This window comes from Nerophis lumbriciformis, linkage group LG03 (genome assembly GCF_033978685.3).
Source record: "Nerophis lumbriciformis linkage group LG03, RoL_Nlum_v2.1, whole genome shotgun sequence".
NCBI lineage: Eukaryota > Metazoa > Chordata > Actinopteri > Syngnathiformes > Syngnathidae > Nerophis > Nerophis lumbriciformis.
In genome coordinates this window covers 26,707,840-26,732,396 of record NC_084550.2, presented here as the reverse complement: position 1 = coordinate 26,732,396, position 24,557 = coordinate 26,707,840, and the positions used below count along the sequence as shown (strand labels likewise).

At 43.1% G+C, this 24,557-nt stretch overlaps 15 non-coding genes across 15 annotated transcripts; 7 read left to right on the top strand and 8 right to left on the bottom strand.

Annotated features, from left to right (window-relative positions):
• Positions 1–39: 39 nt before the first annotated feature.
• Positions 40–112, bottom strand: trnaf-gaa (transfer RNA phenylalanine (anticodon GAA)). Its single transcript has one exon. It is a non-coding gene; the product is annotated as a tRNA-Phe (tRNA).
• A 1,187-nt stretch (positions 113–1,299) lies between these two features.
• trnah-gug (transfer RNA histidin (anticodon GUG)) lies at positions 1,300–1,371 on the top strand. Its single transcript has one exon. It is a non-coding gene; the product is annotated as a tRNA-His (tRNA).
• Positions 1,372–2,413: 1,042 nt separating this feature from the next.
• trnar-acg (transfer RNA arginine (anticodon ACG)) lies at positions 2,414–2,486 on the top strand. Its single transcript has one exon. It is a non-coding gene; the product is annotated as a tRNA-Arg (tRNA).
• A 224-nt stretch (positions 2,487–2,710) lies between these two features.
• trnaf-gaa (transfer RNA phenylalanine (anticodon GAA)) lies at positions 2,711–2,783 on the bottom strand. Its single transcript has one exon. It is a non-coding gene; the product is annotated as a tRNA-Phe (tRNA).
• An 847-nt stretch (positions 2,784–3,630) lies between these two features.
• On the bottom strand, positions 3,631–3,702 carry trnah-gug (transfer RNA histidin (anticodon GUG)). Its single transcript has one exon. It is a non-coding gene; the product is annotated as a tRNA-His (tRNA).
• Positions 3,703–11,520: 7,818 nt separating this feature from the next.
• On the bottom strand, positions 11,521–11,593 carry trnak-uuu (transfer RNA lysine (anticodon UUU)). The gene has a single exon. It is a non-coding gene; the product is annotated as a tRNA-Lys (tRNA).
• Positions 11,594–11,893: 300 nt separating this feature from the next.
• trnay-gua (transfer RNA tyrosine (anticodon GUA)) lies at positions 11,894–11,980 on the top strand. The gene is given in 2 exon segments: positions 11,894–11,930; positions 11,945–11,980. It is a non-coding gene; the product is annotated as a tRNA-Tyr (tRNA).
• Positions 11,981–13,101: 1,121 nt separating this feature from the next.
• trnah-gug (transfer RNA histidin (anticodon GUG)) lies at positions 13,102–13,173 on the top strand. Its single transcript has one exon. It is a non-coding gene; the product is annotated as a tRNA-His (tRNA).
• A 1,038-nt stretch (positions 13,174–14,211) lies between these two features.
• On the top strand, positions 14,212–14,284 carry trnar-acg (transfer RNA arginine (anticodon ACG)). Its single transcript has one exon. It is a non-coding gene; the product is annotated as a tRNA-Arg (tRNA).
• A 222-nt stretch (positions 14,285–14,506) lies between these two features.
• trnaf-gaa (transfer RNA phenylalanine (anticodon GAA)) lies at positions 14,507–14,579 on the bottom strand. Its single transcript has one exon. It is a non-coding gene; the product is annotated as a tRNA-Phe (tRNA).
• Positions 14,580–20,128: 5,549 nt separating this feature from the next.
• Positions 20,129–20,201, bottom strand: trnak-uuu (transfer RNA lysine (anticodon UUU)). Its single transcript has one exon. It is a non-coding gene; the product is annotated as a tRNA-Lys (tRNA).
• Positions 20,202–20,501: 300 nt separating this feature from the next.
• trnay-gua (transfer RNA tyrosine (anticodon GUA)) lies at positions 20,502–20,588 on the top strand. The gene is given in 2 exon segments: positions 20,502–20,538; positions 20,553–20,588. It is a non-coding gene; the product is annotated as a tRNA-Tyr (tRNA).
• A 1,966-nt stretch (positions 20,589–22,554) lies between these two features.
• On the bottom strand, positions 22,555–22,627 carry trnak-uuu (transfer RNA lysine (anticodon UUU)). The gene has a single exon. It is a non-coding gene; the product is annotated as a tRNA-Lys (tRNA).
• A 629-nt stretch (positions 22,628–23,256) lies between these two features.
• Positions 23,257–23,329, bottom strand: trnak-uuu (transfer RNA lysine (anticodon UUU)). The gene has a single exon. It is a non-coding gene; the product is annotated as a tRNA-Lys (tRNA).
• A 536-nt stretch (positions 23,330–23,865) lies between these two features.
• Positions 23,866–23,938, top strand: trnar-acg (transfer RNA arginine (anticodon ACG)). Its single transcript has one exon. It is a non-coding gene; the product is annotated as a tRNA-Arg (tRNA).
• The last annotated feature ends 619 nt before the right edge of the window (positions 23,939–24,557 follow it).

The window sequence follows — 24,557 nt, the reverse complement described above, 5'->3', positions numbered from 1 at the left end:
TATTAGCAAAAACAACTGGCTAAGAAGTACACAGAGATGTGCTGAAACCCAGGGTCAAACCAGGGACCTTCAGATCTTCAGTCTGACGCTCTCCCAACTGAGCTATTACAGCTATACTAATATAGTTTGGGTTTACTTTTTAAAATGTAACCAAGGTCTGCCCTGTTGGTGACTTTTGAGGGCTGGAAGGAGGCCTTTCCAAGGAAGTCTCAGAGCCTAGTATTGGTCAGCTCAAAGCTCAACTTTAAAAAGAATGTCTTACGCTCCATGACTGAGCATTTCAGGGTCTCTAAAAAATTAAGCAAAATGCTTCTGAAGAATGTTTTACTACAAAGAATGCCAATAAAACTGTGTGTTGCTTTGGCGTAAGATATCTACGATATACAACTGGATGGAACCTGTCCTACATTGAGATGGGGCTTCCCATAGGGCTAGTGGAGCAATGGATAACGCGGCTGACTACAGATCAGAAGATTCTAGGTTCAACTCCTGGCAAGCTTGCTGTTTTTCGTTAATTGAACTGAAACAAAATTCAGTGCCATTTCTTCGGGAGGTTTTTTGCTATTAAAATAAATATCCACAAACTGGAACATGTGTTTTTTTTCTCTTTATTATTGTGAATAGATAACTGGTAGTTATATGTGTTGCTCCTGGCTAGCTCGTTGTTTTTCGTTCAGAATTCAGTGCCATTTCTTTGGCAGTTTTTTTGCATTTAAAATAAATATCTACAAACTGGAACATGCAATCTTTTTAAAATTATTATTGTGAATAGATAACTGGGAGTTGTATCTGTTGTTATACTTGGGGCATTCAATCAGAATAAAGTGGGTGAGGAAACCAAATCAATAAAAATGTGACTCTTTTACATCTTAACAGTTGTTCTTTACACCACACTGGAGTAAAACCTTCCTTGCCTGAGCACACCTTCCTCTTGTTAGAGTATAAATGATAAATGATAAATGGGTTGTACTTGTATAGCGCTTTTCTACCTTCAAGGTACTCAAAGCGCTTTGACACTACTTCCACATTTACCCATTCACACACACATTCACACACTGATGGAGGGAGCTGCCATGCAAGGCGCTAACCAGCACCCATCAGGAGCAAGGGTGAAGTGTCTTGCTCAGGACACAACGGACATGACGAGGTTGGTACTAGGTGGGGATTGAACCAGGGACCCTCGGGTCGCGCACAGCCACTCTTCCATGATGTCGTTCAAATAGAATGTGGCTTTAATAGATGGTTTAACATTAGACATCAGGAGAGCAAACACATTATCAATCAGGATGGGTAGCTACAGCCGTGATCGTATAGTGGTTAGTACTCTGTGTTGTGGCCGCAGCAACCCTGGTTCGAATCCGGGTCACGGCACTTTACCCTTTCTTTAAACTGACTTTTTTTTTAAAGAGAGTTATCTTGTTCCCTCTGGTAAGTGGTTGAACAAGATGTGAAACCAAGCAGGTACTCTGGCAAAATTGAAAATATCTATTTGATGTCATTACAGTATTGGCCTTGATGCATGATTTAATATGACTGATGTGTGCTTTGTGCTGTTAGTTTATCCCTTGGTAAAATTGCATTATAAGCTCAGTCAATCGATCAATACTTTATTGTCTTTGTTATAAACAACATTAATACATAACAACATTTTTTGAAGCATAATTTATCTACACTTGAATATTTCATTATTAGCCTCCTAAGAACTTTTGAAAATTTCAGAAAAATCTGCCAAATGTTTGCAATATTTATAACATTCTTGGTAGTAAAACATTCTTTTAAGTATTTTGCTTATTTTTTTAGAGACCCTGAAATGCTCAGTCATGGAGCGTAAGACATTCTTTTTGAGTTTGAGCTTTGAGCTGACCAAGACTAGCCCCTGAGACCTCCTTAGAAAGGCCTCCTTCCAGCCTTCAAAAGTCAATAGTATTTGAATAAATTGAATACTAAAGAGCAGGTCATATCAGATCCTTCGATAGCTCAGTTGGTACATCGGAGGACTGTAGTTGCTCATACTGAAATCCTTAGGTCTATGGTTCATATCTGGCTGGAAGGGTTGCCCATAACATTTTTATGTGATGTCATTCAAAAAAGAATCAAAATAATGTCTGACATACTTAGGACGTTCGTTCAAAACCATTACCGCTAGGACCTTGGCCTCTATCAGGTATCCTTTTGGGATACCTGTCTGTATTAGACAGGTAGGTTTCTAACATGCCGGCCTACCGTTTAGGTCTTATTGCATTCAGTTTGTATATCACCTTGGTTGGACACTTACTATTTTTCCCTACCAGTGTGTGTGTTGGTGTATTAAAACTCAAACTCACTCCACTAACATTCTAAAACATTCTACACGCACTCAATAATACTTAGCTGAAATACTGTGCAGTTCCAAAATATATTAGAATTACCCATAGGGCTAGTGGCGCAATGGATAACGCATCTGACTACGGATCAGAAGATTTCAGGTTCAACTCCTGGCTAGCTCTTTGGTCTTAGTTAATTGAACTGAAACATAATTTAGTGCCATTTTCTTCCAGGAGGTTTTTTAATGTAACAGTTGTCCAAACTAATAATGACGCAAAGGTGTGTAACAACTGATGCCAGGATTCTGCCAGCAAGGCTGCAGGTCAGGGAAACAATTTCAGTAGTGTAAGAGCCACAGAAGGCTTATTAGTAAAAAAAATAACTGATTAACAAGAACACAGAGTTGTGCTGAAACCCGGGGTCAACCCAGGGACCTTCAGATCTTCAGTCTGACGCTCTCCCAAATGAGCTATTTCAGCTATACCAATCCTGTTTTGGGTTCACTTTTTAAAAGGTAACCAAAGTCTGCCCTGTTGGTGACTTTTGAGGGCTGGAAGGAGGCCTTTCAAAGGGGTCTCAGAGCCAAGTCTTGGTCAGCTCAAAGCTCAAACTTAAAAAGAATGTCTTACGCTCCATGACTGAGCATTTCAGGGTCTCTAAAAAAATAAGCATTCAGTCTCCCTAGGGGAGACCGAATGCAATGGATGTTGAGTGGGTCTGACATAATACTGTGAGATTCCAGTCCATAGTGGATCCAACATAATAGTAAGAGTCCAGTCCATAGTGGGGTCAGCAGGAAACCATCCCGAGCGGAGACGGGTCAGCAGCACAGAGATGTTCCCAACCGATGCACAGGCGAGCGGTCCACCCCGGGTCTCGACTCTGGACAGCCAGCACTTCATTCATGGCCACCAGACCTCTGTGTTTTCCCCTCCACAAGGGATAGAGGGGAGCAGAGGAGAAAAGAAAAGAAACGGCAGATCAACTGGTCTAAAAAAGGCGGGCTATTTAAAGGCTAGAGTATACAAATGAGTTTTAAGATGCTTCTACTGAGGTAGCATCTCTAACTGTTACCGGGAGGGCATTCCATAGTACTGGAGCCCCAATAGAAAACACTCTACAGCCCGCAGACTTTTTTTGGGCTCTGGGAATCACTAATAAGCCAGAGTTCTTTGAACACAGAGGCCAATACTGTAATGACATCAAATAGATATTTTGCATTTTGACAGAGTACCTGCTTGGTTTCACATCTTGTTCAACCACTTACCAGAGGGAACAAGATACCTCTTTTTTTCAAAAATCATTATCAAAAAAAGAAATTGCAAATGCCGTGACCCGGATTTGAACCGGGGTTGCTGCGGCCACAACGCAGAGTACTAACCACTATACGATCACGGCTGTAGCTACCCATCCTGATTGATAATGTGTTTGCTTCTAGACAGCATAGTCACATCTGGTCTAAATGCTCGTGACGAAGCCCCAACAATTTATACTCTAACAAGAGAATGGCGTGCTCAGGCAAGATTTGTATTGCTTTGGTCACCTTTTTTCCTCACTCACCTAATTCTGATTGAATGCCTCGAGTATAACAACAGGTACAACTTCCAGTTATCCATTCACAATAATAAAAAGGGGGAAAAAAGCACGTTCCAGTTTGTAGATATTTATTTTAAATGGGGAAAAAATTCCTGAAGAAACGGCACAGAATATTATTTCAAAGCACTAGCCAGGAGTTTAACCTAGAATCTTCTGATCCTTAGTCAGACGCGCCACTAGCCCTGGTCCTTAACCTTCACTTCCCAGATTCATACAGCTGTTATGGTTCCTAATTTATGTCAACCTCAAGACACAAGACATTATTTTTGATTCTTTATTGTTTGACTTAACATACTTCCAAATATCCCTGCCAAGGTGGACAAAAGCATATGAGTAGAGTGACCATCTTCAGAGAATGTGCCGGACATTTTTAGACAACCCGGCCTTCTCTCCAGTGCCATTAGAACAAAACAACATTGGATGACTTCACCCTTTAAAACGGAAGATCCGGGCAACTTGTCACGTTACCCGGATTCCTAGGCTGTCTTGCGGTAGTTGACTCCTGGACCAGAACCCACCTAACACAGTCCACCGGAGGGCCTCCACAAATAAAGGTAAAATACTTGTTTTTCTTTTGATTGATTGGTAATTCTAATATATTTTGGAACTGCGAGTTGCTGCCGTCTGCCCTGACAGAAGTATTGCTGCAGGGTACGTGAGAGAATCCTGGGAGAAATGGAGAATCATGTGCCTCTCAGTGCTGACTGTCGAGGACGTGGAAGACATCTACCTGTTTGGAACCGTAATCGCTGGGCATCTGCTGATTGGGCTGGGCAATGCCTTGGTGTATCGTCAAATGGACGATACACCAAGTGGGTTTCTGGACAACAGTTATCTAAAACTGTCCGGGACTCGTATGGGCACGTTGCTGTGTGGATGGCCGGGATGCGGTGTTTGCATTAGGCATGGGGGCTGTGCAGTTTTTCTGCGTTTGGTTGCTGGTATGGGCTCTGCGGGGTTGGGTTGGGGTGGGCGGGGGCTGGCTTTGTTTGGCGGGGGGTGGGCTTGCGTGGCGTCACGCTAAAGTGGTCTGGTGTGGGTCACGGGCCGTGGAGGGGGGGGTTTGGCGCCAAAGTAACACACCGTTTCCATTACGCTTAAAACCAGAACGGAGCTTTACTGACTGCTTTTGTTGGACTTTAAAATCTAGTGGCCTTCTATTTGTTGCAGCCTGGGCCTTCATCAGTTCTACCTGCTGCAGCTTGGACGTTCACTAACCTCAGCCTGGCCTTCCACTGGCTCCAGCTGGCATGTTTGCTAGCCTCCGCCTGGCTTTTCAACTGCCATAGCCTGGATGTCTGCTTGCTTCAGTCTGGCCTTGTTCTGGCTATAGCCTGGGCCTCTGTTAGACTTAGCTTGGCTTTCAAACCGCTGCAGCCTGGGCCTCTGGATTTAGAATCATCCCTCAGAACTGCTGGCACGGCTTGTCAGCCATGAGAGTGGCTTAAATTTTCTTCTGGACCTTTCCCTTCACTTCCCAGATTCATACAGCTGAAAAATAATAAGTGTCCAACAAAGGTGATCTACAAATTGAATGCAATAAGACCTAAACGGTAGGCCGGCATGCTAGAAACGTACCTGTTTTATAGAGAGAGGTATCCCCAGAAGGATACCTGATAGAGGCCAAGATCCAAGCGGTTATGGTTTTAAACGGACGTCCTCAGAAAGTCAGACATTATTTTGATTCTTTTTTGAATGACATCACAGAAAAATGTAACAGTCAATCCTTCGAGCTCAAATTTGAACCATCGACCTAAGGACTTCAGCATGAGCAATTACAGTACTCCGCTCTACCGACTGAGCTATTGATTATTCCAATTTCAAAAAACAAAGATGGCGGCCACATGGTAGCAGGCTGAGTGTGTCGCGTCTGCTCCTTCATGCCTAATTAACTTTAAATCCGCCGATACTAACTCTCTCCTAACAACATATTAAACCAATAAGTTTGCTGTTTGCACATGTTTATTTTCTGATTCCTCTAAAAATGCCGAAAACCAGAGGAAATCAGACTGATGCGGAACCCGAACTGTCTATGGCGTCTTTGACCACTTTGCTCGAGTCCTATCGGGAATCTCTATCCAAAGATTTCAAAACTTCGCTCGCAGCTATAGAGAGCAAACTGGACGAAGTACAAGCCACAGTATCTGCAAATTCTGCCAAACTTCTAAATCTTGAGATTACGGCTAATGACATGGAGAGCCGCGTGCGAACTCTGGAAACATCCATTACAGCACTAGCAGACAAAAATACCAAACTGGCAGTCAAAGTTTTAGACCTTGAGTCCCGCAGCCGCCGCAATAATATCAGAATAATTGGCTTACCTGAATCCATTGAGGGTCCACAACCTACTGCTTTCTTCTCCAACATGCTGGTGGAAGTCTTCAGGGACATCCTGGACTCCCCACCCGAATGCGAGCGCGCCCACAGGTCCCTCGCCCCCAAACCTCCAGCAGGCCAGCGACCGAGACCGGTTATCATCAAGCTCCTCAGGTTCCAGGAAAAGGACGCGATTATCCGGGAAGCCCGGTCCAAGAGAGGAAAGCTGAAGTTCCGTGGTCACTCTATCTTGGTCTTTGAGGATTATCCACCCGAAGTTGTCGATCAGCGAAAGGAATACAGCGATGTCATGTCGAAGCTCTTCAAGTTAGGTCTCAGACCTGCCCTGCGTTACCCAGCCAAACTTTCCATCATGGTGGAGACAGGCAGGAGATCCCTCTCCTCGGTCGATGAGGCTAAGGCATTCATCGCGACCCGGGCTGCGAGCTGCAACTTGGGTGTTGAGCCAGCTACTGAGGCGGCAAACGGCTAACGTGACTTGCTACACGGTAAGGCTAACGTTAGCTAGCCAGCTAACACACCATAACTTTCTCGGAGCAGAGTAACATTAACATTAACATACATCTCTCCTAACTGATCTACCAGCCCACGCCTTCACGTTGCGCTTTAAAGTCAATATGTACAATCCCACGCGTTGATGTTCCTCATATTGTTCACAGCGTTTGTTGATGTTTTGGCTTTCTCTGAAGTGAAATTAGAGCAGGCTACACCTGGCTCTGATACACACGTGACATTCTTGTTATTGTTTTGGTCTCGTATTGGCCGTAATTTCTTTTTACCCCGCGGGGTGGCGCTGATGTGCCTCGGAACTGGTCCAAAACCTGACTGTTAGTTGGGACCTCTCCTTTTTGGTAAGAAATGTTACGTTTTCGTGGGACTCATACGCCCATCGGGGTGACTACGAGTGACATTTGGTGGGTCGTTGGCGGGTTGGGGGAGGTGCGTGAATGTTTATTTTCTCGGCATGTCATGTCATATTCATACATTGAAGGGGATTGATGCGATCCTGTGCTAAATGGAAGCAGCTTTTTCCAGTATGTATGGTACGAGTGTGTGTGAATGGGAGTGTCCATGTATGAGTATTTACTATTTGAATGCCATCCCAGCAGGCAAACCTGACTACTTTCATATATTATTTTATGGGTTTTGAAGACCTTGACACAGTTGGAGATTTACAGCACTGCATTGGTATTGAGAATAATATAAACTGCAATGTCTATGACCCTGAGCAATTAAAGTCCTTATATGATCTTTATAATTACTCATTTTTACATTTGAATATTAGAAGCCTGAATAAACATCACACTGATTTAGTCTCTCTACTTTCCAATATGAGCTGTATGTTTAACTTTATTGCCTGTAGTGAATCGTGGCTTTCTGATTCCTCATATATTGATCTGTTTAGACTGGATGGATACAATTTACATGTAAAAAATAGACCCAGTGGAAGAGGTGGAGGTGTGTGCCTCTATGTCCAGAACACTCTTCATGCCAAAGTATGTAACATCACCCTAGAAGATGATCTCTGTGAATCCTTGTTCATGGAGATCAACAACAAAGGAAAAAAGTTAATTGTTGGAGTACTCTATCGTCCTCCTGACTCACCTCTTGACACTTTTCTTTCCAAATTGGATGAACTATTACTCAGTCTAAATAAACTAAACAAAAACTGCATCCTTCTTGGTGACTTTAATATTGATATTTCCAAGGACGATGGAGCAAAACTGAACTTTATCAACACGTTACATTCTTCTTCCTTCTTCCCCACCATCAATAGGTTCACTCGAGTCACAGATGCCTCAAAAACAATAATCGATAACATTATTACTAACATCCGTAATACAAAGCTCGTGACAGGGGTGGTGCAATCCGATATCACAGACCACTTTCCCATTATACTATTCTTTGACTCTGGCAAAACTCCCTCCTCCCCACCTCCTAAAGGTAAAACCAAAATACTCAACAATACAACTCTACTACACCTAAATAATAATCTGCTTGCCAGGAAATGGGACTCTGTGTTTAATTGCACCTGTCCTGATGCTGCATATGAACATCTGATTAAAATGATTCAGGATGCTATTCAGGAAACAATCCCTGAAAAAATTATCAAAAATCATACCTCAGAAAAAAATCCCTGGATTACAAGGGGGATCTTAAAGTCCATCAGACAAAAGAATAAACTCTACAAATGTTATATTTCGAACCCTACTACTGTCAACAAAGAAAAATACACAAATTATAGAAATAAATTAACTCATATTATCAGGAAAAGTAAGCGCAACTATTATTCTGAACTATTACAAGCATCGCAGGGGGATTGTAGGAGAACATGGAACGTGTTGAATACTGTTCTCAACAAGGGACATAAGGCCCCTGTTGTTCCGGATACAGGGTCAAATAGGGCTGATCTTGCCAATAGTTTTAATAAATTTTTTGCTTCTATTGGGGAAAACCTATCCAGTAAAATAGGTCAACCTCCAGGGTATTCCTTTAAAGAATTTTTATCAGGCAGCTACCCTAGCTCCCTTTTCATGCAGCCAACCGACATCAATGAGCTTTATACGATCATTATGGACCTAAAGTCATCACATACAGCTGGAGTGGACGGGATATTTAGCAAAATCTTGAAAGCCATAGCAAATGTGATCATAAATCCTCTCTGTCACTGTATAAACCTGTCACTTAGTGCTGGCATTGTACCCAAAATGTCCAAAGTGGCAAAAATAATCCCAATTTTTAAATCAGGTGATAAAAATAATATGAACAATTATAGGCCAATTTCAATTTTACCAACATTTTCAAAAATATTTGAGAAAGTGGTCTATAACCGACTGAATGGCTTTCTGGAAAAACTAAATATCCTTGTCCCCTCCCAATATGGTTTTCGTAAAAAAAGCACCACCTGTATGGCTATACTCGACCTTTTGGAAAAGGTCAATGACTGTATTGAAGAAGGAAAATGCGGTATTGGCATTTTTTTGGATCTATCCAAGGCCTTTGACACAATAGACTTTGAGATCTTATTGTATAAACTATATCACTATGGTGTCAGAGGGGTACCTCTCGATTGGTTCCGCTCTTACCTATACGGAAGGCAGCAATGTGTATGCGTCAATGATCACAATTCACCCTGTATGACCATAAATTATGGGGTTCCCCAGGGATCCATCTTGGGGCCTCTCCTTTTTATCCTATACATAAATGATTTTGTAAACTCCTCCGAAACTTTTCATAAAATAATTTTTGCTGACGATACAAATTTGTTTACCTCACACAGGAGCCTACACGATCTACAAGTAACTGTCAATTCAGAGCTTGTGAAAGTAGATTCCTGGTTCAAATGCAATAAGCTCTCACTTAATGTAAATAAAACAAATTTTATTCTATTTCGTTCTAATAAAAACCGGACAAATACTGAGCACTGCCATATCAACATCAATGGGCAGGAAATACAGAGAGTGTACTCCACAAAATTCCTGGGGGTCATCATTGACGAATACCTCAATTTCAAATGTCACATTAGCCATCTGTTAAACAAATTATCCAAATATGTTGGCCTGTTCTTTCACCTTCGTCATTATCTTCCTCTTTATGCTCTACTCACACTATATAAAACTCTCTTTGAACCACATCTAAACTACTGTAATGTCATCTGGTGTAACACCTTCCCTACCTACCTCCACAAATTAGAATCTATGCAAAAGAAAATTATACGGGCCCTGTCATGGTCCAAGTTTAATGCCCCCACTCGACATCTATTCCATAATTATCATCTCTTAAGACTGACAGAGTTCAATATTTATCAAAATGCTTGTTTAACCTATCAAGTCATTTACAGGCTGAATTTAAGGCTCTGTAGCTTGGTTCCTATCTACCATCCCCAGCATGCCCACAACACTCGTAACTTAGATTTGATATCAGGGAAACATCGTTTACTGGATTGTACCGCTCGAAGTGTTGTATGCAGGGGACCAAAGATTTGGAACCGGCTTAATGAGAGCCTCAAGATGCTGTATCCATTCTCCAACTTCAAAAATAAACTAAAAACTTATCTATTAACCACCTATATTTAATGCCTCATGTAGGGTAGACTACTGTTGGGTTTTGCATGGTTGAATGAATGTATGTATGTATGTGTATGCTTGCTTTAGTACTATTATCTTGTGTTAATCATATAGCGTTGTTTTTTGTTTTGTTTTTTGTTGTTGTACTTGCTACCATGTTCCATCATTCCATCATTTCATGTATATTCTATCCTCTGGACCCCCTGTCAAAAGCTTCTTCTAGCTTATTTGGGGGACCCTTTCCCGTACCAACATCTTTAAATGATGATATTTTACTACTATTGTATTTGTTATATGGTATTGTGAATAAAAAAAACAAAAACAAAAACAAAAACAAAAAACAAAAAAACAAAAAAAAAAAATTTAGACCATTTTTGTACAGATCTGCACACGTGTAATTATCTGTAATGATGGAAGCATCAGCTCAAATAAGTTTTGCATATTAAATAGAGGATACAGGACGGCAAAAAGGACGCCTTCGTAGAATTGTAAAGAAGTTAGCATCAGGCGCCTGAACAGGGACTTGAACCCTGGACCCTCCGATCAAAAGTTTGATGCACTGCCGACTGAGCTACACAGGCTGAGGTACCAGTAGAGCCTGGATCCCCTGATGGAAGTATTGCTGCGGGGTACGTGAGAAAATCCTGGGAGAAATGGAGAATCATGTGGCTCTCAGTGCTGTCCGTCGAGGAAGTGGAAGACATCTACCTATTTGGAACTATAATCGTTGGGCATCTGCTTTTTGGGCTAATTCACTTTCATCTGAGGTTGCCAATATGGTTATTCTCTCAGAAGCAATTTGCTTAATTTTTTTAAAGACCCTGAAATGCTCAGTCTAGGAGCGTAAGACATTCGTTTTGAGCTTCCGGGATTCAAGTACCAGTTCTGCTGACCAATACTAGGCTCTGAGATCCCCATGCAAAGACCTTCTTTCAACTCTTAAAAGTCATCAACAGGGCAGACCTTGGTTACATTTGAAAAAGTAAACCCAAGACCTGTTGGTACAGCTGATGAGAGGGTGCATCTAACACACTTACAGCAACAGATTAACCAAAAGTTTTTGATACAGATACTGTCTAACAAGTTGTGTTTAAGGTATTGTGTTTAAACCTTCAGATGTTCGGCTTAACGCTCTCCCACCTGAGCTAAATTAAATGTGAGACATCTTTTTGGTTTCAATTTTCCAAATAAAATACAGAACAAGTTCAGCATCAGCCGCCTGAACAGGGACTTGAACCCTGGACCCTCAGATTAAAAGTATGATGCTCTACCGACTGAGCTACCCAGGCCCTTTTCAATTCTGAGTTGCCAAATGTCTGAGAGAATAACCATATTGGCAATCTCAGGTGAAATTGAATTAGTGAGGATGTTCAGTGGAAAGCTGGGAACTGTCAAAGCTCAAGCTCGCCGATTGCTTGAACACAAACCTCATTTTTGACAGTTAAGCCAGTTTTACATCGTCATCAACAAAGAAGGTTTTGACCAAAAAAGAAGCTCCTCTCCCGAAGTTGCCAACTCTGAGCTGAATTTAACTTGGATGCTCCCCACATTTTGGAGCCAAATGCCTTGGGGACAGAACTTCAATTGGACCTTCGATAGCTCAGTTGGTAGAGCGGAGGACTGTAGTTGCTGATGCTGACATCCTTAGGTCGCTGCTTCAAATCCGGCTCGAAGGATTCCCCATTTCACTTTTATGTGATGTCACCAAAAAAATGTCTGACATCCTGAAGACGTCCGTTCAAAACCATTACCGCTAGGACCTTGGCCTCTATCAAGTATCCTTTTGGGATACTTCTCTCTATAGGACAGGAAAATTGAAGATCGTGGAAGATCACTCTACTCATATGCTTTTGTCCACCTTGCTGCCCCTCCTTGGCAGGGATATTTGGAAGTATGTTAAGACAAACAATAAAGAATCAAAGTAATGTCTTCTGTCTTGAGGTGGACACAAAATAGGAACCGTAACAGCTGTATGAATCTGGGAAGTGAAGGGAAAGGACCAGAAGAAAATTTAGGGAAATCTCATGGCTGACAAGCCGTGCCAGCAGTTCTGAGGGATGATTCTAAATCCAGAGGCCCAGGCTGCAGCGGTTTGAAAGCCAAGCTAAGTCTAACAGAGGCCCAGGCTATAGCCAGAACAAGGCCAGACTGAAGTGGGCAGACATCCAGGCTATGGCAGTTGAATAGCCAGGCGGAGGCTAGCAAACATGCCGGCCGGAGACAGTGGAAGGCCAGGCTGAGGTTAGTGGACGTTCAAGCTACAGCAGGTAGAGCTGGTGAAGGCACAGGCTGCAACAAATAGAAGGCCACTAGATTTTAAAGTCCAACAAAAGTAGTCAGTAAAACCCTGTTTTGGTTTTAAGCCTAAGATATTTACAATATACTATCTGTTCTACAGTAAGATGATCCTTCCCATAGGGCTAGTGGTGCAATGGACAACGCGTCTGACTACGGATCAGAAAATTCTAGGTTTGACTCCTGGCTAGCTCGTTGTTTTTCGTTCAAAATTCAGTGCCATTTCTTCGGCAGTTTTTTTGCATTTAAAATAAATATCCACAAACTGGAACATGCATTTTTTTTAAATTATTATTGTGAATAGATAACTGGGAGTTGTATCTGTTGTTATACTGGGGGCATTCAATCAGAATAAAGTGGGTGAGGAAACCAAAGCAATAAAAATGTGACTCTTTTACATCTTAACAGTTGTTCTTTACACCACACTGGAGTAAAACCTTCCTTGCCTGAGCACACCTTCCACCTACCCCTTCCCCATTATCAATGAGGATGGGTATCTACAGCCGTGATCGTATAGTGGTTAGTACTCTGTGTTGTGGCCGCAGCAACCCCGGTTCGAATCCGGGTCACGGCTCTTTGCCCTTTCTTTAAACTGACTTTTTTTGATGATGATTTTTGAAAGAGCGGTATCTTGTTCCCTCTGGTAAGTGGTTGAACAAGATGTGAAACCAAGCAGGTACTCTGGCAACATTCAAAATATCTATTTGATGTCATTACAGTATTGACCTTGATGCATGATTTAATATGACTGATGTGTGCTTTGTGCTGTTAGTTTATCCCTTGGTAAAATTGCATTATAGGCTCAGTCAATAGATCAATACTTTATTGTCATTGTTATAAACAACATTAATACATAAAAACAAATTTTTTTGAAGCATAGTTCATCTACACTTGAAGACTTCATTATTAGCCTCCTAAGAACATTTCAGAAAAATCTGCCAAATGTTTGCAATATTCATAACATTCTTGGTAGTAAAACATTCTTCAGAACCATTTTGCTTATTTTTTTAGAGACCCTGAAATGCTCAGTCATGGAGCGTAAGATATTCTTTTTAAGTTTGAGCTTTGAGCTGACCAATACTAGGCTCTGAGACCTCCTTAGAAAGGCCTCCTTCCAGCCCTCAAAAGTCAATAGTATTCGAATAAATTGAATACTAAAGAGTAGGTCATATCAGATCCTTCGATAGCTCAGTTGGTACATCGGAGGACTGGAGTTGCTCATACTGAAATCCTTAGGTCGCTGGTTAAAATCTGGCTCGAAGGGTTGCCCATAACATTTTTATGTGATGTCATTCAAAAAAGAATCAAAATAATGTCTGACATACTGAGGACGTCCGTTCAAAACCATTACCGCTAGGACCTTGGCCTCTATCAGGTATCCTTTTGGGATACCTGTCTCTATTAGACAGGTGGGCCTACCGTTTAGGTCTTATTGCATTCAGTTTGTATATCACCTTGGTTGGACACTTACTATTTTTCCCTACCAGTGTGTGTGTTGGTGTATTACTATGTTCAAACTCACTCCACTAACATTCCTAAAACATTTTACACGCACTCAGTAATACTTAGCTGAACTACTGTGCAGTTCCAAAATATAATAGAATTACCCATAGGGCTAGTGGCGCAATGGCTAACGCGTCTGACTACGGATCAGAAGATTCCAGGTTCAACTCCTGGCTAGCTCGTTGGACTTTGTTTATTGAACTGAAACAAAATTTAGTGCCATTTTCTTCAGGAAAGTTTATTTAATGAAACAGTTTTTCAAATTAAAAATGACAGAAAGGTGTGTGACAACTGACGCTAGCATTCCGCCAGCAAGGCTGCAGGTCAGGGAGACCATTTCAGTAGTTTAAGAACCACAGAAGGCTTATTAGTAAAAACAACTGGTTAAGAAGAACACAGAGTTGTGCTGAAACCCGGGATCGAACCAGGGACCTTCAGATCTTCAGTCTGACGCTCTCCCAACTGAGATATTTCAGCTATATCAATACATTTTCGGTTCACATTTTAAAATGGAACCAAGGTCTGCCCTGGTGTTGACTTCTGAGGGCTGGAAGGAGGCCTTTCCAAGGGGTATCAGAGCCTTGTCTTGGTCAGCTCAAAGCTCAAACTTAAAAAGAATGTCTTTCGCTCCATGACTGATCATTTCAGGGTCTCTAAAAATTTACCAAAATTCTTCTGAAGATTGTTTTACTACCAAGAATGTTATGAATATTGCAAACATTTGGCAGATTTTTCAGAAATTTTCTAAAGTTCTTAGGAGGCTAATAATGAAGTATTCAAGTGTAGATGAACTATGCTTCAAAAAATGTTGTTGTTATGTATTAATGTTGTTTATATCAATGCCAATAAAGTATTGATCTATTGACTGAGCTTATAATGCAATTTTACCAAGGGATAAACTAACAGCACAAAGCACACATCAGTCATATTAAATCATGTATCAATCAATCAATCAATCAATCAATGTTTATTTATATAGCCCTAAATCACAAGTGTCTCAAAGGGCTGCACAAGCCACAACGACATCCTCGGTACAGAGCCCACATAAGGGCAAGGAAAAACTCACCCCAGTGGGACGTCGATGTGAATGACTATGAGAAACCTTGGAGAGGACCGCATATGTGGGTAACCCCCCCACCCCCTCTAGGGGAGACCGAATGCAATGGATGTTGAGTGGGTCTGACATAATATTGTGAGAGTCCAGTCCATAGTGGATCCAACATAATAGTAAGAGTCCAGTCCATAGTGGATCCAACATAATAGTAAGAGTCCAGTCCATAGTGGGGTCAGCAGGAAACCATCCCGAGCGGAGACGGGTCAGCAGCACAGAGATGTTCCCAACCGATGCACAGGCGAGCAGTCCACCCCGGGTCTCGACTCTGGACAGCCAGTAGAGATGCGCGGTTTGCGGGCACAACCGCGGAGTCCGCGGATTATCCGCGAATCGGGCGGATGAAATTTAAAAAAATTAGATTTTATCAGCGGGTCGGGTCGGGTCGGGTCGGGTCGGGCGATTGAAAAAAAAAAAAAATTAGATTTTAAATAGATTCAGGTGGGTGGCAGTTAAACCAATTCGGAAATATGATGTAGCGGCTAGCTACGGGGTGTTAGCCAATGGCTTTGGCTGGGGGGCGGGACTTCCGGGCAAGTTAGGGAAGTGACGTTGTTGACAGGAAGTGTTAGTTCGAGTTTTCGGGAAAGAGGGGAGACGCACATTGGAGCTGTTGTGTGGTTACATTGCATCTTATTACAATAAATACAAGACAAACGAATAAGTCTATGAGCCTACGTTCCTGGGAACATTACAATATATACATAGTTAAATGTTGTTACCCACATACGAAAAACGAGCAGGCACCTGCTGCATATGCCACAACAGAAGAAAAAAAAAGAAAGAGATGGACACTTTTACGGAGCGGAGAAGGGACGCCTCGCCGGGGTCCGGGACCGAGGCCCCTTTCCCCGAGAGGGCCCCACCGGGAGCCGTAGCTGAGGCGATCCGCGAGAAGGGCCCGACGCACGTCCAGGGTCACCACCGCGCCCACCGCACCGACACCCCGCCTCGTCCGCCTTCGCCGCGGCCGGCGTCACGCGCAGCAGGTAAGCAGCTTACCTGTCCGCCACCCCCGTGGCCGGGGGCGCGTAACAGGGGTCACTCCGCGCGCAGTGCGCTCACGAAAGGGGTGGGGCTCACCCTGGTTGATATAGACAGCAGGACGGTGGCCATGGAAGTTGGAACCCGCTAAGGAGTGTGTAACAACCCACCTGCCGAATCAACTAGCCCTGAAAATGGATGGCGCTGGAGCGTCGGGCCCATATACCCGGCCGTCGCCGGCAGCGAGACGCGCTTGGAGGTGCGCTCAGCGCGGCTCCCATATGATTGCGCACTGGTGTGCGTCTGGGTCGTGACAGCATGGCACGCGAATGTCTGTACTGCGTTGGATCAGTCTCCTTTCTTTAACAGGCAAAAGCTTTATAACCTCACTAATGCCTTGCATCGTCTATATTAGATATATAACAACGGGCGGGTGCGGGCGGATGGCGGGCGGATGCAGTTCTGATCAAATGTTAGATCGGGTGGATTGCGGATGGTTGACGACTTTCTGATGCGGTTGCGGATGAAATAATTGCCTATCCGCGCATCTCTAACAGCCAGCACTTCATCCATGGCCACCGGACCTCTGTGTTTTCCCCTCCACAAAGGATAAGGGGGGAGCAGAGGAGAAAAGAAAAGAAACGGCAGATCAACTGGTCTAAAAAAGGCGGGCTATTTAAAGGCTAGGGTATACAAATGAGTTTTAAGATGCTTCTACTGAGGTAGCATCTCTAACTGTTACCGGGAGGGCATTCCAGAGTACTGGAGCCCCAATAGAAAACGCTCTATAGCCCGCAGACTTTTTTTGGGCTCTGGGAATCACTAATACGCCAGAGTTCTTTGAACACAGAGGCCAATACTGTAATGACATCAAATAGATATTTTGCATTTTGACAGAGTACCTGCTTGGTTTCACATCTTGTTCAACTACTTATCGGAGGGAACAAGATACCTCTTTTTTTCAAAAATCATTATCAAAAAAAGAAATGGCAAATGCCGTGACCCGGATTCGAACCGGGGTTGCTGCGGCCACAACGCAGAGTACTAACCTCTATACGATCACAGCTGTAGCTACCCATCCTGATTGATAATGTGTTTGCTCTTAGACAGCATAGTCACATCTGGTCTAAATGCTCGTGACGAAGCCTCAACAATTTATACTCCTAACGAGAGAACGACGTGCTCAGGCAAGATTTTTATTGCTCTGGTCACCTTTTTTCCTCACTCACCTAATTCTGATTGAATGCCTCGAGTATAACAACAGGTACAACTTCCAGTTATCCATTCACAATAATAAAAAGCACGGTCCAGATTGTAGATATTTATTTTAAATGCGAAAAAAATTCCTGAAGAAACGGCACAGAATATTATTTCAAAGCACCAGCCAGGAGTTTAACCTAGAATCTTCTGATCCTTAGTCATACGCGCCACTAGCCCTGGTCCTTAACCTTCACTTCCCAGATTCATACAGCTGTTATGGTTCCTAATTTATGTCAACCTCAAAACACAAGACATTATTTTGATTCTTTATTGTTTGACTTAACATACTTCCAAATATCCCTGCCAAGGAGGGGTAGCAAGGTGGACAAAAGCATATGAGTAGAGTGACCATCTTCAGAGAATGTGCCGGACATTTTTAGACAACCCGGCCTTCTCTCCAGTGCCATTAGAACAAAACAACATTGGATGACTTAGCCCTTTAAAACGAAAGATCCGAGCAACTTGTCATGTTACCCGGATTCCTTGGCTGTCTTGCGGTAGTTGACTCCTGGACCAGAACCCACCTAACACAGTCCACCGGAGGGCCTCCACAAATGAAGGTAAAATACTTGTTTTCCTTTTGATTGATTGGTAATTCTAATATATTTTGGAACTGCGAGTTGCTGCCGTCTGCCCTGACGGAAGTATTGCTGCAGGGTACGTGAGAGAATCCTGGGAGAAATGGAGAATCATGTGCCTCTCAGTGCTGACTGTCGAGGACGTGGAAGACATCTACCTGTTTGGAACCGTAATCGCTGGGCATCTGCTGATTGGGCTGGGCAATGCCTTGGTGTATCGTCAAATGGACGATACACCAGGTGGGTTTCTGGACAACAGTTATCTAAAACTGTCCGGGACTTGTATGGGCCGGGATGCGGTGTTTGCATTAGGCATGGGGGCTGTGCAGTTTTTCTGCGTTTGGTTGCTGGTATGGGCTCTGCGGGGTTGGGTTGGGGCGGGCGGGGGCTGGCTTTGTTTGGCTGGGGGTGGGCTCGCGTGGAGTCATGCTAAAGTGGTCTGGTGTGGGTCACGGGCCGTGGGGGGGTTTGGCGCCAAAGTAACACACCGTTTCCATTACGCTTAAAACCAGAACGGAGCTTTACTGACTGCTTTTGTTGGACTTTAAAATCTAATGGCTTTCTATTTGTTGCAGCCTGGGCCTTCATCAGCTCTACCTGCTGCAGCTTGGACGTCCACTAACCTCAGCCTGGCCTTCCACTGCCTCCAGCCGGCATGATTGCTAGCTTCCGCCTTGCTTTTCAACTGCCATAGCCTGGATGTCTGCCCGCTTCAGTCTGGCCTTGTTCTGGCTATAGCCTGGGCCTCTGATAGACTTAGCTTGGCTTTCAAACCGCTGCAGCCTGGGCCTCTGGATTTAGAATCATCCCTCAGAACTGCTGGCACGGCTTGTCAGCCATGAGAGTGGCTTAAGTTTTCTTCTGGACCTTTCCCTTCACTTGCCAGATTCATACAGCTGAAAAATAATAAGTGTCCAACAAAGGTGATATACAAACTGAATGCAAAAAGACCTAAACGGTAGGACGGCATGCTAGAAACGCACCTGTTTTATAGAGAGAGGTATCCCCAAAAGGATACCTGATAGAGGCCAAGGTCCAAGCGGTTATGGTTTTAAACGGACGTCCTCAGAAAGTCAGACATTATTTTGATTCTTTTTTGAATGACATCACAGAAAAATGTAACAATCAATCCTTCGAGCCAGCGACCTAAGGACAATTGCAGTACTCCGCTCTACCAACTGAGCTATTGAAGGATCTGACTTTACCCCCTCTTTAGTATTCAATTTATTCAAATGTAGATAATTTTTGTACAGATCTGCACACGTGTAATTATCTGTAATGATGGAAGCATCAGCTCAAATAAGTTTTGCATATTAAATAGAGGATACAAGACGGCAAAAAGGACGCCTTCGTAGAAATGTAAAGAAGTTAACATCAGGCGCCTGAACAGAGACTTGAACCCTGGACCCTCCGATCAAAAGTTTGATGCTCTGCCGACTGAGCTACACAGGCTGAGGTACCACTAGAGCCTGGCTCCCCTGACGGAAGTATTGCTGCGGGGTACGTGAGAAAATCCTGGGAGAAATGGAGAATCATGTGGCTCTCAGTGCTGTCCGTCGAGGAAGTGGAAGACATCTACCTATTTGGAACCATAATCGTTGGGCATCTGCTTTTTGGGCTAATTCACTTTTATCTGAGGTTGCCAATATGGTTATTCTCTCAGAAGCAATTTGCTTGATTTTTTTAAAGACCCTGCAATGCTCAGTCATAGAGCGTAAGACATTGTTTTTGAGTTCCGGGATTCAAGTACCAGTTCTGCTGACCAATACTAGGCTCTGAGATCCCCATGCAAAGGCCTCCTTTCAAATCTTAAAAGTCACCAACAGGGCAGACCTTTGTTACATTTGAGAAAGTAAACCCAGGACCTGTTGGTACAGCTGATGAGAGGGTGCATCTAACACACTTAGAGCAACAGATTAACCACAAGTTTTTCATACAGATACTGTCTAACAAGTTGTGTTTAAGGTATTGTGTTTAAACCTTCAGATGTTCGGCTTAACGCTCTCCCACCTGAGCTAAAGTAGATGTGAGAGATCTTTTTGGTTTCAATTTTCCAAATAAAATACAAAATGAACTACAAGTTCAGCATCAGCCGCCTGAACAGGGACTTGAACCCTGGACCCTCAGATTAAATGTCTGATGCTCTGCCGACTGAGCTACCCAAGCCCTTTTCTATTCTGATTTGCCAAATGTCTGAGAGAATAACCATATTTGCAACCTCAGGTGAAATCGAATTAGTGAGGATGTTCAGTGGAAAGCTGGGAACTGTCAAAGCTCAAATTCGCCGATTGCTTGAACACAAACCTCATTTTTGACAGTTAAGCCAGTTTTACATCGTCATCAACAAAGAAGGTTTTGACCGAAAAAGAAGCTCCTCTCCCGAAGTTGCCAACTCTGAGCTGGATTTAACTTGGATGCTCCCCACATTTTAGAGCCAAATGCCTTGGGGACAGAAATTCAATTGTACCTTCGATAGCTCAGTTGGTAGAGCGGAGGACTGTAGTTGCTGATGCTGACATCCTTAGGTAGCTGGTTCAAATCCGGCTTGAAGGATTCCCCATTTCACTTTTATGTGATGTCACCAAACAAATGTCTGACATCCTGAAGACGTCCGTTCAAAACCATTACCGCTAGAACCTTGGCCTCTATCAAGTATCCTTTTGGGATACTTCTCTCTATAGGACAGGAAAATGGAAGATCGTGGAAGATCACTCTACTCATATGCTTTTGTCCACCTTGCTGCCACTCCTTGGCAGGGATATTTGGAAGTATGTTAAGTCAAACAATAAAGAATCAAAATCATGTCTTGTGTCTTGAGGTTGACACAAAATAGGAACTATAACAGCTGTATGAATCTGGGAAGTGAAGGGAAAGGTCCAGAAGAAAATTTAGGGAAATCTCATGGCTGACAAGCCGTGCCAGCAGTTCTGAGGGATGATTCTAAATCCAGAGGCCCAGACTGCAGCGGTTTGAAAGCCAAGCTAAGTCTAACAGAGGCCCAGGCTATAGCCAGAACAAGGCCAGACTGAAGCGGGCAGACATCCAGGCTATGGCAGTTGAAAAGCCAGGCGGAGGCTAGCAAACATGCCGGCTGGAGGCAGTGGAAGACCAGGCTGAGGTTAGTGGACGTCCAAGCTGCAGCAGGTAAAGCTGGTGAAGGCCCAGGCTGCAACAAATAGAAGGTCACTAGATTTTAAAGTCCAACAAAAGTAGTCAGTAAAACCCTGTTTTGGTTTTAAGCCTAAGATATTTACAATATACAATCTGTTCTACAGTAAGATGATCCTTCCCATAGGGCTAGTGGCGCAATGGACAGAGCGTCTGACTATGCATCAGAAGATTCTAGGTTCGACTCCTTGCTAGCTCGTTGTTTTTCGTTCAGAATTCAGTGCCATTTCTTCGGCAGTTTTTTTGCATTTAAAATAAATATCTACAAACTGGAACATGCAATTGTTTTTAAATTATTATTTTGAATAGATAACTGGGAGTTGCATCTGTTGTTATACTCGGGGCATAGAATAAAGTGGGTGAGGAAACCAAAGCAATAAAAATGTGACTCTTTTACATCTTAACAGTTGTTCTTTACACCACACTGGAGTAAAACCTTCCTTGCCTGAGCACACCTTCCACCTTCCCCTTCCCCATTATCAATCAGGATGGGTAGCTACAGCCGTGATCGTATAGTAGTTAGTACTCTGTGTTGTGGCTGCAGCATCCCCGGTTCGAATCCGGGTCACGGCACTTTACCCCTTCTTTAAACTGCGTTTTTTTTTAAAGAGAGGTATCTTGTTCCCTCTGGTAAGTGGTTGAACACTAGCCTCCGCCTGGCTTTTCAACTGCCATAGCCTGGATGTGTGCCCGCTTCAGTTCTGGCTATAGCCTGGGCCTCTGTTAGACTTAGCTTGGCTTTCAAACCACTGCAGCCTGGGCCTCTGCATTTAGAATCATCCCTCAGAACTGCTGGCACGGCTTGTCAGCCATGAGAGTGGCTTGAGTTTTCTTCTGGACCTTTCCCTTCACTTCCCAGATTCATACAGCTGAAAAATAATAAGTGTCCAACAAAGGGGATATACAAATTGAATGCAATAAGACCTAAACGGTAGGACGGCATGCTAGAAACGCACCTGTTTTATAGAGAGAGGTATCCCCAAAAGGATACCTGATAGAGGCCAAGGTCCAAGCGGTTATGGTTTTAAACGGACGTCCTCAGAAAGTCAGACATTATTTTGATTCTTTTTTGAATGATATCACAGAAAAATGTAACATCAATCCTTCGAGCCAGCGACCTAAGGACAATTACAGTACTCCGCTCTACCAACTGATCTATTGAAGGATCTGACTTTACCACCTCTTTAGTATTCAATTTATTCAAATGTAGATACTTTTTGTACAGATCTGCACACGTGTAATTATCTGTAATGATGGAAGCATCAGCTCAAATAGGTTTTGCATATTAAATAGAGGATACAGGATGGCAAAAAGGACGCCTTCGTAGAAATGTAAAGAAGTTAGCATGAGGCGCCTGAACAGGGACTTGAACCCTGGACCCTCCGATCAAAAGTTTGATGCTCTGCCGACTGAGCTACACAGGCTGAGGTACCAGTAGAGCCTGTCTCCCCTGATGGAAGTATTGCTGCGGGGTACGTGAGAAAATCCTGGGCGAAATGGAGAATCATGTGGCTCTCAGTGCTGTCCGTCGAGGAAGTGAAAGACATCTACCTATTTGGAACCATAATCGTTGGGCATCTGCTTTTTGGGCTAATTCACTTTCATCTGAGGTTGCCAATATGGTTATTCTCTCAGAAGCAATTTGCTTGATTTTTTTAAAGATCATGAAATGCTCAGTCATAGAGCGTAAGACATTGTTTTTGAGTTCCGGGATTCAAGTACCAGTTCTGCTGACCAATACTAGGCTCTGAGATCCCCATGCAAAGGCCTCCTTTCAAATCTTAAAAGTCACCAACAGGGCAGACCTTTGTTACATTTGAGAAAGTAAACCCAAGACCTGTTGGTACAGCTGATGAGAGGGTGCATCTAACACACTTAGAGCAACAGATTAACCACAAGTTTTTCATACAGATACTCTCTAACAAGTTGTGTTTAAGGTATTGTGTTTAAACCTTCAGATGTTCGGCTTAACGCTCTCCCACCTGAGCTAAAGTCGATGTGAGAGATCTTTTTGGTTTCAACTTTCCAAATAAAATACAAGTTCAGCATCAGCCACCTGAACAGGGACTTGAACCCTGGACCCTCAGATTAAAAGTCTGATGCTCTACCGACTGAGCTACCCAGGCCCTTTTCAATTCTGATTTGCCATATTGGCAACCTGAGATGAAAGTGAATTAGTTAGGATGTTCAGTGGAAAGCTGGGAACCGTCAAAGCTCAAACTCGCCAATTGCTTGAACACAAACCTCATTTTTGACAGTTAAGCCAGTTTTACATCGTCATCAACAAAGAAGGTTTTGACCAAAAAAGAAGCTCCTCTCCCGAAGTTGCCAACTCTGAGCTGGATTTAACTTGGATGCTCCCCACATTTTAGAGCCAAATGCCTTGGGGACAGAAGTGCAATTGTACTTTCGATAGCTCAGTTGGTAGAGCGGAGGACTGTAGTTGCTGATGCTGACATCCTTAGGTCGCTGGTTCAAAGGCTGAGGTTAGTGGATGTCCAAGCTGCAGCAGGTAGAGCTGGTGAAGGCCAAGGCTGCAACAAATAGAAGACCACTAGATTTTAAAGTCCAACAAAAGTAGTCATTAAAACCCTGTTTTGGTTTTAACCCTAAGATATTTACAATATACAATCTGTTCTACAGTAAGATGATCCTTCCCATAGGGCTAGTGGCGCAATGGACAACGCGTCTGACTACGGATCAGAAGATTCTAGGTTCAACACCTGGCTAGCTCGTTGTTTTTCGTTCAAAATTAAGTACCATTTCTTCGGCAGTTTTTTTGCATTTAAAATAAATATCTACAAACTGGAACATGCAATTTTTTTTAAATTATTATTGTGAATAGATAACTGGGAGTTGTATCTGTTGTTATACTCGGGGCATTCAATCAGGATAAAGTGGGTGAGGAAACCAAAGCAAAAAAATGTGACTCTTTTACATCTTAACAGTTGTTCTTTACACCACACTGGAGTAAAACCTTCCTTGCCTGAGCACACCTTCCACCTTCCCTTTCCCCATTATCAATCAGGATGGGTAGCTACAGCCGTGATCATATAGTGGTTAGTACTCTGTGTTGTGGCCGCAGCAACCCCGGTTCGAATCCGGGTCACGGCACTCTACCCTTTCTTTAAACTGCCTTTTTTTGAAAGAGAGGTATCCTGTTCCCTCTGGTAAGTGGTTGAACAAGATGTGAAACCAAGCAGGTACTCTGGCAACATTCAAAATATCTATTTGATGTCATTACAGTATTGGCCTTGATGCATGATTTAATATGACTGATGTTAGTTTATCCCTTGGTAAAATTGCATTGTAGGCTCAGTCAATAGATCAATACTTTATTGTCTTTGTTATAAA